This window comes from Protopterus annectens, chromosome 5.part0, assembly GCF_019279795.1.
Source record: "Protopterus annectens isolate FY-2018-M chromosome 5.part0, PAN1.0, whole genome shotgun sequence".
Lineage (NCBI taxonomy): Eukaryota > Metazoa > Chordata > Ceratodontiformes > Protopteridae > Protopterus > Protopterus annectens.
The window spans coordinates 525542478-525559658 of NC_056735.1; positions in this window are offsets into that span (position 1 = coordinate 525542478).

Below are 17181 nucleotides of genomic sequence, written 5' to 3' on the forward strand. Positions count from 1 at the left end.
GTTTACTTAATGTAAACACTGAGAAATGGCCCTCGCTGGATACGAACACGCTCTTCATTTCATAGAATAGGTCAATACAGCCTTAGACACACCCCCTTGCTTAGCTGTGCTTAGCAAAGCTTATCTAGGAGCCATGGAGCACCAATGAGCTTACACCAAGCATGACACACACCCTTTTCATGTCTGTTGCTCCTCCTGCTTACACCACTGCCTTATAGCACTTACATGGTTAGGTGCAGTTTGGCACTTAGATCCTTTTTGTGATTCAGTAAATTTCCCTCATTAGCATACCCCACTGCCTTAATCCCTAGTTACAGCATTACACCAGAGCCTTTCCCCTTAGCAACAACTCTTCCCTGGTATTTTTTTTTTTTTTTTTTTTGAGCACGATCCAGTTTGCACACCTATGCTTAAATGGCAGAGATTGGCCAAAGAAAACTTTTATTTTTATAAAATTTAAACACTTTTCCATGCCAATGGCTAAGTATTTGACCATTGGCATGCCTAAAGATTATAATATATGCTTTTATTTGAGTTGTCATGCCTCCATTTTGATTTCTGCAGAAATGTATTCAGCTAGTAGCCGAATACATTTCTGCACATAACACTATTCCTGCATGGATGCCTGCCTGCTTCCTGACTTGCTAATTCACCTCATTTGCATGGCTTTCCCCAGAAAATGAGGTAATTAGCATTATTCAGTGGTGTCCGTGCAGGAATAGTGCTGTCAAGCTTGTGCACGTCCCCAGGCTTGTTTACAGGATCGCTCGGCGGCCATATTTCATGCAGTAACACTTAAACTATTCTTGCATTCCGTGTAAGTGTTACTGAACCCTAGGGTACATCTTTGTGAAATAATGAACTTTGCAAAAACAAAGTTAAATATTTTTAAAATATTTATACAAACAAATTTGAGTGGAAGAATTCCAAGTGATTTGTGGCTGCCTGAACTGAAAGGAGGCATTCAGTGTTTGGAAGCAAAAATAAATTTTCTAAATGTAGATCAGTGTATAAAAATATTGTTTTCAGTCAGCATTCACTTGCAAGTCTAATTTTAATATCAGTTTTTCAGAACTACATATTGATTAGTGCTGTCTTTTGAAATTGTCTAATGGTTTTAAGCCTGGGACTGTTACTACTTGCACATAGGAATATGACAGACATCATATAGCTTAGCAAACCTTTATTAATGTAACAAATTAAGTATACTGAGATATTTGTGCTTACGACTTTAGATTCCAATACTTTTCTGTGGATCTTGTTATAGGACATTGTTATAGAAAATGCAACTTATTATACATATTTTGAAATAGTAATGGTGCTAATTTTTTGCTTCAACAAGACTCCATCATATATAGTTAAAAAGACTTATGGATTAATGATTCTGATTTTATGGTGTTAGCACCTACAAGAAAAGGGATTTCACACCCTCCATACAAAACTTCAATAATACCTGCTACTGAATATAGTAGGACATTTTGTGACTCTAATCAGACACATTTTACTTAACTCAAAATGGTACAAAAGTACTATTCTTGAAGATCTATGACATGAGACATGAACAAATATTAAGAAAGACCAATGAGCCTGTCTGTTTACTCTATTAAATACAGAGTTTTTAAGGGGTAGATTATGTAAGATCTTTCAGGCCATGCAGGACCTAACAAGACTGGAGATTTATATGGATATTTGTAAACTCCTTATGGTTATTGGGGAGTGAGGACTAAGTTGGTACCACTACTACTAAAATATAGCAAAGTGTGATGTTGTTGCTTTCAAATGTTCATGATCGTCCTCTTACCATTGACCCTTACAGAGAGGCTAATAACTTGTCAGAGTTCAAAAAGGATCTTGATAGTCATATAGCTGGGAATAAGTTTGTTTGATATGATAATAATGCATATTATACAATGAGCCCCCCATTAATATTCCAAAACATGCATGCTGATTGGCCAGCGTGCCTGTTGTAAATCCCACAATATACCAACGGAAAAAGGTCCGGTCGCCTGGACTTTTTCTGTTGGTATAAAGTGCTAAAAACATTTTTTTTTAACAAATAAAAAAGAAAAAAAGAAAAAAAAAACGGAGCAATGGAGACTTTCTTTTCTCCGTTGCTTCTGTTTCAGAGCATTGATGTACTGGGTATGTGTGGGATGCAAGTTCCATATGTATGCTCAGTACATCAAAACAAGGAAGCAGTGTACCACAACCAGCGCCGTTATACAAAGACATTATTTAATAAAGGTAAGTATTTTTATCTTAAATAACGTCATTGTATAATAGCAATAACCGACTCCATGGTTGTGGTATATTGAAATTTACCCATGGATGGCTTTATTTAATCACTCGGGCTTCACCCTCATGATTAAACCACACCAACCATGGGTAACTCTTCAATATACCACACCACATCGTCAGTTATTGCTTAAATAACTTATGCCATGAACTAGACCAAATATTATCAAAATATGAGGACTGTGCCATTCTATGGAAAACTGTTTATATACCAGTTTGTATATTGTATGAATACCTAAACAAAAGGAAAAAAAATGCATGTGGTCCAAAAATGGATACAGGTTTAAAATGGTTAATTATTTTGAAAGTATTGAGATTTTTCATAGCAGATTGGGCAACTCGTACTTAGACAATGCAACTGTATAATGAACCTAAGGGCATTCTAGACTTCAAAAGAGTTCCATTGTTGATAAGTGCGCTTCTAGATGAAAAAGCATCAAAATCCATAAAATGGTATGTACTATGGTAGTGACAGCTAAACATTTGAGGACTCATTCAGAGACAGTAGAGCCTTTGTAAAAGTATTTCTGGTAAGTGCGTAACATTTTAGGTTCAATACAAAGAACCAATTGAGATACAAAACCATTCTGGATCCTATGCATAGACTGGCCAAACAACCATTCTTTGCAAAAGGGCCAGCATATGTATTAAGAGACAGATTTGTTGGTGGCATATATTGTGAAAACATACAAAAGAGACTTCTCACTCTTACCTCTCTGAAGATTTAACACCTGATAAAAAAAATAGTATTTAATTAAATAGACAAATGTTGGAATTCACAGTAATTTTACTCAGTGGAGGAGGTCTGGTAGGTGTTCCCTTAAGCCTCAGGCAATTTATGAACAGCACTACATAACTGAGTTAGCATCTGTTCATGGTCTTACCCAGTTGTGTAGCCGCTGTAATCCATATGCAAGGAAGCTATGCAAATACTTCTGCTCACTGTCATTGAAACCTGCTGGAGCAGAACCAATTGTTTTTATATGCCAAACTCGACCAATCTTCCTCCTCTCCTGATGTAACACTAGGCTTGCAGACTTTTATGCTATATGCTATACTGGGAAAGAAATGAGTTTAACAACTGCTATTTACAGAGGCTCTTATATAGAATTTGGCATTTAGCTAGTTCCCTTTTTGGAGACCTTCCCATAAGTGTGTACAAGGTACACCAATATGCAATTTATAAAAGTACTGCCCTACATGCTAGGATAATGTATCATGCTAATTGCATGACTGCAAACTAATCACACAGTGAGCACACACTATGTTCATGAATATGGTGGAGAGACACCTCAGAATTATGGCAGTGTGGCTGATTATGATGCTAAAGAATGTCTAAGAGGGGAATTCAATAAAGCCTACATGGAGTGAATTTTGATGTAGGCATAGTGGCATGGCCCCAACATTGAAACCAGCAGCCATGTGATCCAGTAAACATAGCTGTGGGGAGTGCACGAGCATGTGGACACGAAAGTGTCCATAGAATGCAAATCACTTCATAAACTGGTGAACTACATGCTAATGAGGGTGATTTGTGATTCAATAAGCAGAAAGCCATCTGCCATGTTGGTGTCAGAAATGTACACTGAAAAAAAATGTGCACTGAAATGTAAATTTTAAGCAGGGGCTGCAAAAACTAAAAAAAAGCCTGGATATTGCAAATGGCCAAAACTATGGTCAGTAACTTCAAAAAGCAATGCACAACAATAAAAATTATTAAGTTTTGATTTAATACATATATATTACATTTGTGCAGTGCACAGCAATGTGCAAACATGCAGTTGTGCAAAAAAAGAAAATAATAAAATGTTTAAAAAAATGAAAATGAAACATTTACAAAAATAATGCATTATAGTGCCCTGCATGCAGCATGTACAATGGTAGGTTGCAGTGGTTGGTAAGGAGCCAGGCCCTGGTGTAGTGAAGTATCCAGGGTATATTCAAGTAGGTGTACACAAATGAGCTGGAGTTACTGAATAGAAAAAGGGCTACTGTGTACGCAGATACAACCCATGGTAGGGCTAGAACCATGTAGGTAGTAGTAGAATAGGTAGCTGACATCAAAATGGGGTGTGTCAGGCTATGTTTAAGTGGATTGGATCTCAGCAGCACCTGTTTGCACTCAGCTAAGCACATCTAAGCAGGGGGAGTGTGTCTGATGCTGCTGAGCTCTGTTTAGTCACATGGCACGTGTTTTAGCTGGTTTAAGAAAAGCTGAGCATGCCCGTACTTGGGGAAGTGTCCAAATTGCTCAGCAATGTTTATACTAGCACCGTGGGTTTACTCACCATGAAGCAGTGCTTAGCAGTGAATGATTTAAAAAAAATTTAAAAAAAAGAAATAGCTAGGGGAAGCCAATCAAGTACAAATGACTGATAAGCCCTGTTCAACAGACACTGGCCCATTCAAACCACCAATGATATACCTGTCAGGTGGAATGCATCATAGTGAGCCAATCACCCAGGTTGCATCTGCATCACATCAGTATAAAGTATGCATACACCCTACAATCTGATTTTTCCCACATACTCTGCACCACTGGAGTACACACTTGGGAATTTAACCGACAAAATGATAGGGGCTGCTGCTGCTCTGCTACATCTGAGGTCAGTGCTGATGCTGATGTTAACAATAGGCCCAGAGTGAGAGGGAGAAGAGTGTTGAGGCCCAGGGTAAACATCCAGGGGCTACATGAGCTGGTGATTTTAAAGCGCTACAGGGTGGACAGGAACAGACTACAAGAACTCACTGAGCTCTGCCACCCTCAACTCAGATCCACAGCCAACAGAGGGGAACCCATCCCAGTGGAAACAAAGGTATGTGTAGCCCTTAGAATATTAGCTACAGGTACTTTTCAAAGACCAACTGGGAACATAATGGGGGTCTCACAGGCATCTGCATCCTGGCTACTCCACCAGTTCCTGGATGCCATGCAAGCACATGCCAGTGAGCACATTTATTTACCCCACACCCCTGAGGAGAGGGCCAGCAATATGCATCTCTTCCACCATGTAGCACACTACCCTGAGGTATTGGGTGCCATAGACTGCACTCATTTGCACATCAAAGCACCACCTGGTGAAGAGGGTAGAGTCTATGTCAACTGCAACAGGTATCACTCCATCAACTGCCAGGTCACATGCAATGTCCAGGGCATTATCATGAATTTGTGTGCCGACAGTCCTGGCAGTTATCACAACTCCCATGTCTGGCACTCATCACGGCTATACCAGATGTTTGCCAGGTGGGCATCCAATAGGGCCATCTACTGGGGGATGCTGGCTACACACTGGAACCATGGATGAAGACACCCATCAGAAATGCGCACATACCTACCGAAGAATGCCATAATGAGGCACACACACAAATTAGGAACATCATAGACCATGTGTTTGGGATGCTCAAGTCACAGTTCCGCTGCCTCGATATATCTGGTGGAGCCCTGCAGTACTCTCTAGGCACATGTGCACACATGTTCATAGTATGTGCCATGCTACACCATATCATCCTGTGGAAATAGCTATAGCATGAACATCAAAGGGAAGGGACACACAGCCCCCCCCACCAGTGCCAAGGTTCCCACAGCCACAGGGGGACTCAGAGGAGGAACTGCCTGAGCCTGTCCCAGTAGGCCGACGTAGGCATGCCAAGTATGCCTTGGCCTTGGCAAAGAGGCAATACATTAGCACATGCACTGACACCCTAGGGACCTAGGGACTGACACCTCACTGTGACTCACATATATATACTAAAAAATATGTCAGCCACACCACAAAACATATACCTTAACATGTATTGGCTGTGTACTGTGTGCATCTGACAGAGTCAGCCCTGAAGCACCGTTATATCAACTGTTGCAGGCACAAGGTATGCCACACTTCTTTACAATAAATGTATGGGCTGCTAGACTATGGTAGCATATGTGTGGATCTGATGCATGTATGACTGGGAGTAGAGTGGGCCACTGGGAGACCTGCAGACAACTGACAGCTATGTGGGACAACAGGAGTTCTCAGCCCAATACAAGCCACCCCATAATATGCAATAGGCCCCAAGGCAGCAAAACCCACTGCACTAAGTGAGGGAAATGCGAAACAGTGGGGTCATATGACAGATGCATGACTGTCAGTGCTATAGGCCCCCTACCCCTAACACACCCATGTTCCCATACAACTGCAATAACGTTATTGTTTGCAAGGTAATAGCAGCAAACCACACAATCCCCAGGCTGTCCCAATCAACCTGGTGACATGTTCCATTTCCACAATATGCAGAGGTCAATGTGCTATGTATGTCTGTGGTTGACAGTATCAGGAATTAAACTGCACTGTCACGTGGCTGTTTTGACTTAGTGGGCTAAGTACATTACCATGGTTGACGGGATTTATTATTTATGGTTCAAGACTGGCGGTGCCACTATTTTGCATGTGAGCTACACCTATGGTAGGAGTTCTACAGATTGTCCATATGTCACTATTTGTAACTGCAAGAAAGCTGCACAAAGCCAAAGATAATGGAGGGACAGAGGGACACAGATCTGTCTGAGTTACCTACATGGTGGCTAATAGAACAGCAGATTGTAACACATCAGAGTAGCATCAGGATGTCAAGGCCATCACACAACTGTGTCAGTGCTTACAACAAGTCAGTGGGCACCAACATACCTATCAAATGTATGGAGTTTTGTAGAATGTCCATAGTTTTGCCTCCTATGTCTTCTCCATTTTTCATAACATTTCAGTTTTCTTGCAAACTAGTGGCAAATCAATAATGGTTGATGTTAGAAAATAATGATAGACATTTGAGATCCAGACTTCATACCCTTTAGAAATTTCACGCTAATACAAAATCTGCTATTCTACCAACTGTCTAAGTTTGTAAGAGCAATATTAACAAATTGTCCCTACTATTGGGCCTGTGTCCCACTTTTATATATGCATTTGTCCAGATGTCTTGCTCTAACAGGTTGAGAGGTATGGGCACCATGTAGCATTATAATACCAATACAACACAAACTATCTGAGGACCAGAGCAGACATATGGGGCTTAATGCTGGACATCATGCAAAACAGGTACAGTCAGAGGTGTAAAGTCTGTAACCCTGTGTGTGGTGTTACATCTTGTACCCTAGTCACAGCATACCTACAACTACATAGAGCTGCAACTGTGGAAAAAGGCAGGAACAGGAGTGGGACAAAGACCCACAGATAAGCAGAAGGATGAGCTGCTGGCCAGACAAATGTAGAAAGTGCAGAGTAGAACAGGTTGTGCAGTATCATGGGTTTCCAGCTGTGTATGCAGTCAGTAACTCAAATGTCTGTCAGCAATTCCTCACATCAATCTATAATGATCTGCCACTGAAGTACCAGGAAATCAAATTGCTATATAAAACATACCAGACATAAGTTGACAAACCCTGTTCAGTCTAATACAATCTGTACACACCCTAGGTATAAGTCATATATTGTGGCCAGCACACAGCTGGGGAATCCATTGGGCATGCTATCAGGGAGGTGATGGATTGTGTAATCAGGTGCAGCAGCTATCTGGCTGTAGCACACTAAATCCTGGACTGGAGTACTGGTAGGTCTGGACTGGAGTCCCTTGTAAGTACTGATGATCACACTGGGCATGCTTCTACACTTAGCTAATTTCAGCCCATGTCTGAAGACTCATCTGCCTATAAAACTGAGATGTCAATATATCTCTGTGCATTCAGACAGCTATGTATACCTAACTGTCTCTCCCTATCCTCATCAGACATGATTACCCTTATCTATCAGTATGTGGCACATATACAAAATATATGCATCTGTACAGTTTTATATAGATGCACACACACACACACACACACACACACACACACACATATATATATATATATATATATAGAGAGAGAGAGGGAGAGAGCGAGAGAGAGAGAGATAAACAGAGAGAGAGAAAGAAAAGCACAGAAAGGTATAGAGTGATGTAGTGCTGCAGCCCACCAATTGTTACCAGTGGCATGTGCAACTAGTACGGTGAGCTGTAGTGTGTATTACTAGGTAGGTATGGGTTCTAATTTCAATCAACTGCTTTGTGTTTGTGTGTGTGTGGGTGTGTAGATATTCCACAAACAGCATCATACACACACCCAATAGGCCTATGTCTGTACAATGGTCAATCATTTTATGGTCCTGTGACTAGTGTCCTCCACAACAGTGGCCTCCCTGTCAACAGCTGCTGATGTCATCCACTCCTACAGCAGTGGCAGACACTCTCTAAGCACATAAGCTGTGTGATGCATGGAATATGTACATAGCAGTATACTCTATGCAGCTAGGTAGGCAGGGGCTATAATCCCAACAATGGAAACTCTGTGAGTATGTGTATGCGTAAGTATATCACCTTGCAGCAGTGTGTCTGTTTTGAGTTTACTATCAAAACATGAAAATCACTTATGCAAATGGTGATTTCTGCGACAAATAACGTCGACTCATACATATGGTCGATGCAACAAAGTCGACAATTTCTGTCGATCATACTTTGTAAATCCTCCATTTACATCCATGCTGTGAGTCCCTGCCCTGTGTACATCCTTCTGAATGGACGTACACATGTACATCGGCATTCTGACTGTCGCTCCTACCATGTTCAAGGAGGAGGCTGTCCTGCATGTCAGTGTTGACCTTTTGACTGTAAACCATCTGTTTTGCCTATCTGTGTGCAATGTTCATACATTTTCAGGCCTGTGCCTACCTGTTAACCCCCATGTTGACTTACTTTTCAGGACCTGCTGATGTCATACACCTTAGAAGCAGATTGGGACACACTCCAAATGCATACATTCAGTGGTGCATGCAATAAGAACATAGCACTATAGTGTATACAACAAGATAGGTAGGAGTTCTAATCCCAGCAACAGTGAGTGTGTGTGATTGTGCATAAGTATAGCCCCTTGCAGCAGTGTGCAAGTCTTGTCTATGTATGTACAATGCTAATACACTTTAAGGGCCATGTCTACCTGTTAACCCCCACATTGGCTTACTCTACAGGGCCTGCTTATGTCATCCACCTTAGAAGCACAGTTATACACTCCAAACATACTAGCTCCATGGTGCATGCAATATGTACATAGTACTGTAGTGTATATAAGTAGATAGCTAGGGGTTCTACCCTCCAAACCGGCAACTCTGTGTGTGTGTGTGTGTGTGTGTGTGTGTGTGTGTGTGTGTGTGTGTGTGTGTGTGTGTGTGTGTGTGTGTGTGTGTGTGTAAACATATCCCCTCGTAGTAGTGTGGCTGTCTTGCTGTGTGTGTGTGTGTGTGTGTGTGTGTGTGTGTGTGTGTGTGTGTGTGTGTGTGTGTGTGTGTGTGTGTGTGTGTGTGTGTGTGTGTGTTATGGTTATACAGTTTTAAGGGCCTGTTAACCCCTCATTGGCAACATTTTCAGGGCTTGATATCATCCACCTTAAAAGCACAGTTAGACACTCTCCAAACACACTAGCTCCATGGTGCATGCGATACTTACGTAGTACTATAATGTGTATAACTAGATAGGTAGATGTTTTACTCTCCAAACTGGCAACTCAGTGGGTGTATGTGTGTGTGTGGAAACATATCCCTCATAGCAGTGTGGCTGTCTTGCCTGTGTGTGGGTTGGTTATACAATTTTAAGGGGCTGTTAATCCTCCCATTGGCAACCTTTTCAGGCCCTATTTATGTTGTCTACCTTAGATGCACAGTTAGACACTCTCCAACACACTAGCTCCATGGTTCATGCAATACGTATGTAGTATTATAGTGTGTATAACTAGATAGGTAGAGGTTTAACTCTCCAAACTGGCAACTCAGTAAGTGCATGTGTGTGTGTGTGTGTGTAAACATATCCCCTCATAGCAGTGTGGCTGTCTTGCCTGTGTATAGGATGGTTATACAATTTTAAGGGCCTGTTAATCCCCCCATTGGCAACCTTTTCAGGGCCTACTGATGTCATCCACCTTAGAAGCACAGTTAGATATACTCCAACCACACTAGCTCCGTGGTGCATACAATGCGTACCAGTCTTCTAGTGTATATAACCAGATAAATAGGGGTTCTACTCTCCAAGCTGGCAACTCTGTAAGTGTGTGTGTGCGTGTGTGTGTGTGTGTGTGTGTGTGTGTGTGTGTGTGTGTGTGTGTGTGTGTGTGTGTGTGTGTGTGTATGTGTGTGTGTGTGTGTGTGTGTGTGTGTGTGTGTGTGTGTGTGTGTGTGTGTGTGTGTGTGTGTGTGTGTGTGTGTGTGTGTGTGTGTGTGTGTGTGTGTGTGTGTGTTTGTGTGTGCAAGCATATACCCTCATAGCAGTGTGGTTATCTTGCCTGCCTGCCTGTGTGTGTGATGGTTATACAATTTTAAGGGCCTGTTAACCCCCCTATTGCCAACCTTTTCAGGGCCTACTGATGTCATCCACCTTAGAAGCACAGTTAGACACACTAGCTCTGTGGTGCATGTGATACATACATAGTATTATAGGGTATATAACTAGATAGGTAGGGCGTCTACTCTCCAAACCCTCAACTTTGTGAGTGTGTGTGTATACGCACATTCCCTCATAGCAGTGTGAGTGTGTGTGATGGCTATACAATTTTAAGGGCCTGTTAACCCCCCAATTGGAAACCTTTTCAGGGCCTATTGATGTCATCCACCTTAGAAGCACAGTTTGACACTCTCCAAGCAAACTAGCTCCATGGCGCATGTAATATGTATGTAGTAGTATAGTGTATATAACTAGGTAAGTAGGGCATTCTACTTTCTGAACCAACAACTCTGTAAGTGTGTGTGTAAGCATATCCCCTCATAGCAGTGTGGCTGTCTTGCCTGTGTGTGTTGGTTATACAATTTTAAGAGGCTGTTAACCCCCCATTGGCAACCTTTTCAGGGCCTACTGATGTCATCCACCTTAGAAGCAAAATTAGACACTCTCCAAGCACACTAGCTCTGTAGCGCATGTGATACATCTATAGTACTGTAGGGTATATCACTAAATAGGTAGGGGATCTGCTCTCCAACCTAGCAACTCTGTGTGTGTGTAAGCATAACCACTTGTAGCAGTGTGGATGTCTTGCGTGTGTGTGTGTGTGTGTGTGTGTGTGTGTGTGTGTGTGTGTGTGTGTGTGTGTGCGCGCACTGGCTATAAAATTTTAAGGGCCTGTTAACCCCCTTCATTGGCAAACTTTACAGTGCCTGCAGATGTCATCCCACCTGAACAGTAGTGGCAGACACTCTAAAATCCATAAGCTCCATGGCATGTGCGATACGTATGTAGCACTATAGTATGTACAACTAGACAGGTAGAGATTCTACTCTCATCAAGGGCAGTTTGTGTGTGTATGTGGATTGTGTGTATGTGTGTGTACATATATTCCCTTGCAGCAGTGTGACTGTGTTATAGTTACCACCTCTACCACTGTGCAAGTTGCAGTCCATGTTTGGGCAAGTGTGTCCTGTAAAAACTAAAACAGTATGAATGCCATAACAGTATAGGACAACAAACATTGCCTACATTATTCTAATCCTTCCATAAAACAGTCATTTTACAACACAAGCACCTAAATGTTATGGGAAATAGCATAATCTAGGCAAATGCTACAAACCTAAGCTGTTATACTGTGGAAAAAAGTGAGGTTGCATCTGTTGCACTCGCTGTGGGTATGGTTTCTTCTGCCAACTCTGACATTACTACAAAACGTGTCCCACATTGGGCATTTGATAAAGTGGCAAACATAGTCTGTCCTGCCTATGTGTGTGCAATATGTGTACATTTTGAGGCTCTGTAAGTTGCTGCTGCCCCCAAATAACCCACATGTATGTAGGCATGAATGCTACCTGCCACCTACATTTGTAGGTACTGAAGAAGTTTGTGGATGACTGTAAGTTGGGTGCTGTGGATGACTCTAAGTTGGGTGCTGTCTATCAGTGACTCCCCAAATGATGTTAACATACTGCAAGAGGGTAATGGCTAGGCTTGTAAGTGCCCCAGGGGCATTACTCTATTAACCTCCTATGATCTTATGAACCTTATGATCCTACTGATTTCCCAGGTGACATGTATCATGAGTAGCATATTGTGTCATGAGGTATGCATGCAAGATTATGCTGTGTGCCTCCATTGTCCCTGACATGCTGTTTTACACATACGCACCTAGGTAAACATGCACATATACAGCTGTAACTTTGCTAGGTCACACCTCTGCATTGCCACTATGCCATCCTGAGCCACTCTGTTGGCTCCAGCTCTCCACAATGTGCCCACACAGACCCCTGGAACAGAAACAGAAAAAGGTGTGGGAGACAACAATCAGTCAGCAATACTAACACCAATGCAGCATCATGGAACAAATGTACATACACTTTGATGTGTACTCATGACACATGCCAGCAGACAGCACCTTACAGAGCAGAACACTACTGCACTAAAAACTGTCATTAATTGTACTATAGTTACGCTGTGCATCAGACACATATTTGCATGTCCTGCAGCAATGCTATGGATGACAGATATGTGGCACAGGTATCATCATATGCACAGGGTGTGGTGTGGGGTTGCCAAAGGCCTAGGCTGTGCCCCACAGTTGACATTGTGTGTGTGTGTGTGTGTGTGTGTGTGTGTGTGTGTGTGTGTGTGTGTGTGTGTGTGTGTGTGTGTGTGTGTGTGTCACTGGAGGGGTGCTGGTCAGCTGGGCCATGGAGAGGAGCTGTGTGTGTCTGGTGGTGACCTGCATGTGACATAGATGTTTGAGTGTGTGTGAGTACACAGTCAAGCCACATGCTAGCCCAACATGAGGGTATGTTGGACAGCCATGGACTGTACATGGCAGACTGTACAGTTCACTGTCTCTGGCCATGAACATGGGAACTGGCTCTGCCAGGAGTGGCACTGACATCACCATAACCAGGGTCAGATGCAGTACTACTTGCTGACAGTGACTGGTGTCTTCTGGGTCCATGTCCCTCACGGGACCACCCATGACCATGTGCCCATGGCCTGTCACATTGTGTTGTAAACAGCACCCTCCCTTCATTAGTGCTGGTGGTTCTTCCACTATGAGAGTATGACAGTGCACGTCCACATGAGCTCTCAGTTGACGTTGCTGCTGACCTACATCCATGTGTCTGACACCCTACTCCCACCACATTTTCAAGCACAGACAGTGCACGATTAAGGAGTGACAATGTCTCACCCCACCATCTGTCCACTACATCGGCAAAATTATTTAATGCATCACCAATGCTGTGGATGGAGTCATGGATGCCAGGCAGTAATGCACCCATGATCCTGAGCATCCATCTGGTGTTGCATTCAGAACAAGCTTGTGTCTCCATGATGGACTGAAACATGCATCAGGTGATACGTAATGTGACACCTCTGACAGGTGGTGGATGGGCAGAATTCCTACTTTGAGCACCCCTGTCAATCTGCCTGTGTGAAACTTCACCAGTTGTCTGGCTATGGTTAGTTTCTACAGTCACAGATGCCACACTTGCCACACACTCCTTTTTGATGCCACCACCATCTGTGCAATATCTGTGGTGGCAGAGGACTGTGTATGTATGGGCATACTGACTGTGTGCGGGGACATTGGGGGAGGAAGTGGGATGTCAACCCATGGGACAGATTCAGCCCTCAACAACCCCACCTGTGCCACACTATGGCCACCATCATCATCATAGTCTGATGAGACACTGATATCAGGTTGTGAGGGGGACAGACTCCAACCCCCACAGTCACCTGTGAGGAAGAAGACAACATGACTACATTAATCCCTGCACTATTATTCTACATACCACACCTTATTACTGATCCCATGCACAACACACATGCAGACCACAACAGACACAGACAAGACAGGCCCTTAACAGCATGCATTGCAGTTATGTCCAGTTAATGTTGCCAGTACTATACACATGTGAGATAAGCAACATGTCACTGTATGTGATGGACCTTCACCTAACACACAGTACACCCATGTCCACCATAATAATGCCCCCCTTTATAGCAGACTGCCGAGACCTTTACAAAAATACCTTCAAATATGTTACAGCTTCTGCAAATATGCTACTGTGATTACCGATGTAATGCACTGCAGTGAACCACTCCACAACTGAACATACACGTATTGCAATATGTGAAAGCTTAACAATTGTATCCATGGCAACTTGGCAACCCTTAACATGCCTAGGGTATAGATGAGCCATAACTAAACAATGTCACACTCACCAGCCACACCAGAGGTACCAATGGAACTGTGGGGGAGAGGTATTGTGCACAGACACAAATGTAGCATTGGTACAGGATAATATGTGCATATAACTACATGTACAATACAAACTGTGATACTGCCCACATTGCTGACATTCACAGTATGTGTGCACAGGTCTATATTATAACAGTGAATGCTTAAAATACCGAACGCTGTATAATTGACCCAAAAAAAAAACACAAAATTCTGAACAAACAGATCAGCAATTTTTTTTTCTCAGGGGAAAAAATTGCTGGTCTACAAAAAAAAAAAAACACAAAATAAAGTGGGGGTCTTCACCCCCCCCCCCCCAATGTGGTGAGCTCTGCTCCCCACACATCCCTATTTAAATTTACCAACTCCAAGATTGCACCATAGTGGAGGAAATGTCAAAGTCCCAAAAATAGCCCAGTGATATTTTTTTCCCTGGGAAAAAAATCATTCCGTGTCTCCTAGATTTTGCTGTTTTGACATTTAGCTGTCTATTAAACAGTGTTTGCTGTATTAAGCATTCACTTGATAGGAACCTGTGTGCACACATGTGCATTACAACCCCCCATGCAAATTGACTAGACATCCATGTGCTGGTACGCAGAGGCTGCCACTACGACTGCTACAGTATTAAAGAGATGACCTCAGGAGGCTTACCTGGATGCTCCTCTGCTGTGGAAGCTGTGCCACCCACCTCCATGACATATGGAGTGATGGATCTTTGCGAAATGGTGGCTGAACCCATGTTTGCCAGGAACTCTTCTGTAGCCGAGAGTGGGTGTTGTGTTGCAGGCCCTCCACTGGTGCCAGCACGGACCCTGGCCACAGCTGCAGCCCTTTCCAAGTATTATTTATCATATCTGCGGCCCAGTGTCGGACCTGCTCATAGCTCCTTTCCTGTAGCCCAGCATGATTTACAGATACCATGAGGTCTGCCCACAGTGCAGTGCATTGTTGCTGATTATGGCAACTCCTCGACAGCAGGATCTGGTGATGGAGTCTCAGTCCAAGTATGGGATCATTCTCTGCTACTGCAAATGGTGGACCCCTACATCTGTACAGCACTCCTGAAAGACAAGAAGAGGGGAACACATCACAGGACCACATACATTGCTCTTCATTATGTGCACACCCTGCACATCCACATTTGCCAGCACTATCCTCCACTAACTATCACATCATACCCTGCCATCTATCACCACAGTATGTATATGGCTATCAGCAACATAGTGGCACTACATCATGTGTTACCCTCCTGATCTTGCTGTTTCCTGCTAGTTGCTGCATGCTCACTAAGGTGTTCAACTGCATCTTTTAGGTTGTGACTATTACTGCTTGTTTGTAGCCTGTCTACATTGTAAACATTAGTGTCAGCCTCCTCCTTTCATTTTAAACATCTGGGCTTTAAGCCCACCCCTTAGGTCTCCCTGGCCTTCCTCCCTCACATCCTGGAAAATATGGCTTGACAATGTCCTACAGTTTCCCTTGCCAGTCTGGTTGATATGGGCATCCTGACACAGTGTAACAACTGCCTCATGTATATAGACAACAATCTACAAACACCACCAAGGAACACAATTTGTGACAGATGCAATGTCATAAGGAACCAACAGTCCATGCTCTCTCCTTCTCAAGCCTACATATGTGGCACTGGACAGGTTGTCAACACAATCAGTGCACCTCACACAACACCCACACCTACACAACACACACCCACATATGAGGAGGTCCTCAACATATACATCCACATTTAAAGGAGACCTCCAAGGCAAAGACACACATGAACTCCACAGCCCTCCACAGCACATACCATGCATAGCCAAACACTTGTGTCCCACAGCCACAAAGGCATCACTATTAATCAAACATATTAGTCATAGGAGACTCCATTGTGAGACACACAAATGTGCCTCTCACCAGGCTGTATAATAGGGAAGGTCAAAGTTACTTGTCTGTCAGGTGCCAGAATTTTCCATATCACATACATACTGCTGTCTCTCAACAACATGTACTGTTATGAGTCTATCACAGTCCATGTTGGCATGCTTGATCTGAGATGTACCTCCCTGGAATATATGCAGTGAGACATGACTGACCACATTGATTATGTGTCCCAGGTAGGTATGTCCTTAGCCTTATGCAGCATTCCACTGTCACCCACAATGATGCCGCAATACAATCAGAAAATGATTGACCTTAACAATTGGCTTGATTTTTGGTGCCATTCCAGGGGGATCCAGTACCTAACATCCTGGGATGATATGAGCAGCAGACCATGAAGCTTTGCCAAAGAAGGCCTCCATCAGTCTCAGCTGGCCTTCAGGCATCTGCCAATGGTTCTTGCCAACCTCATAGTGCCTTTATTAGGAAAAGTGGTGAGGTTAACACTACCACAATAGAACTGACAGCACATCACCACAAAGTGAAGACCATGCTGCTAAACGCTAGGGGTCTAAACATGAATCTGCGCTCATTGCAAGCAGTCTTAACCCTGGGAAATGCTGACATCTATGCAGTCACAGAGACATGGTTCAAAGCTGCAGAGAGTACACCAGCTTTACATGATCAACCATCCTATAATATGGTCATACCCCAAGGTGTGGGCAGTAAAGCCATGGGATGTGAGGGTCACTATA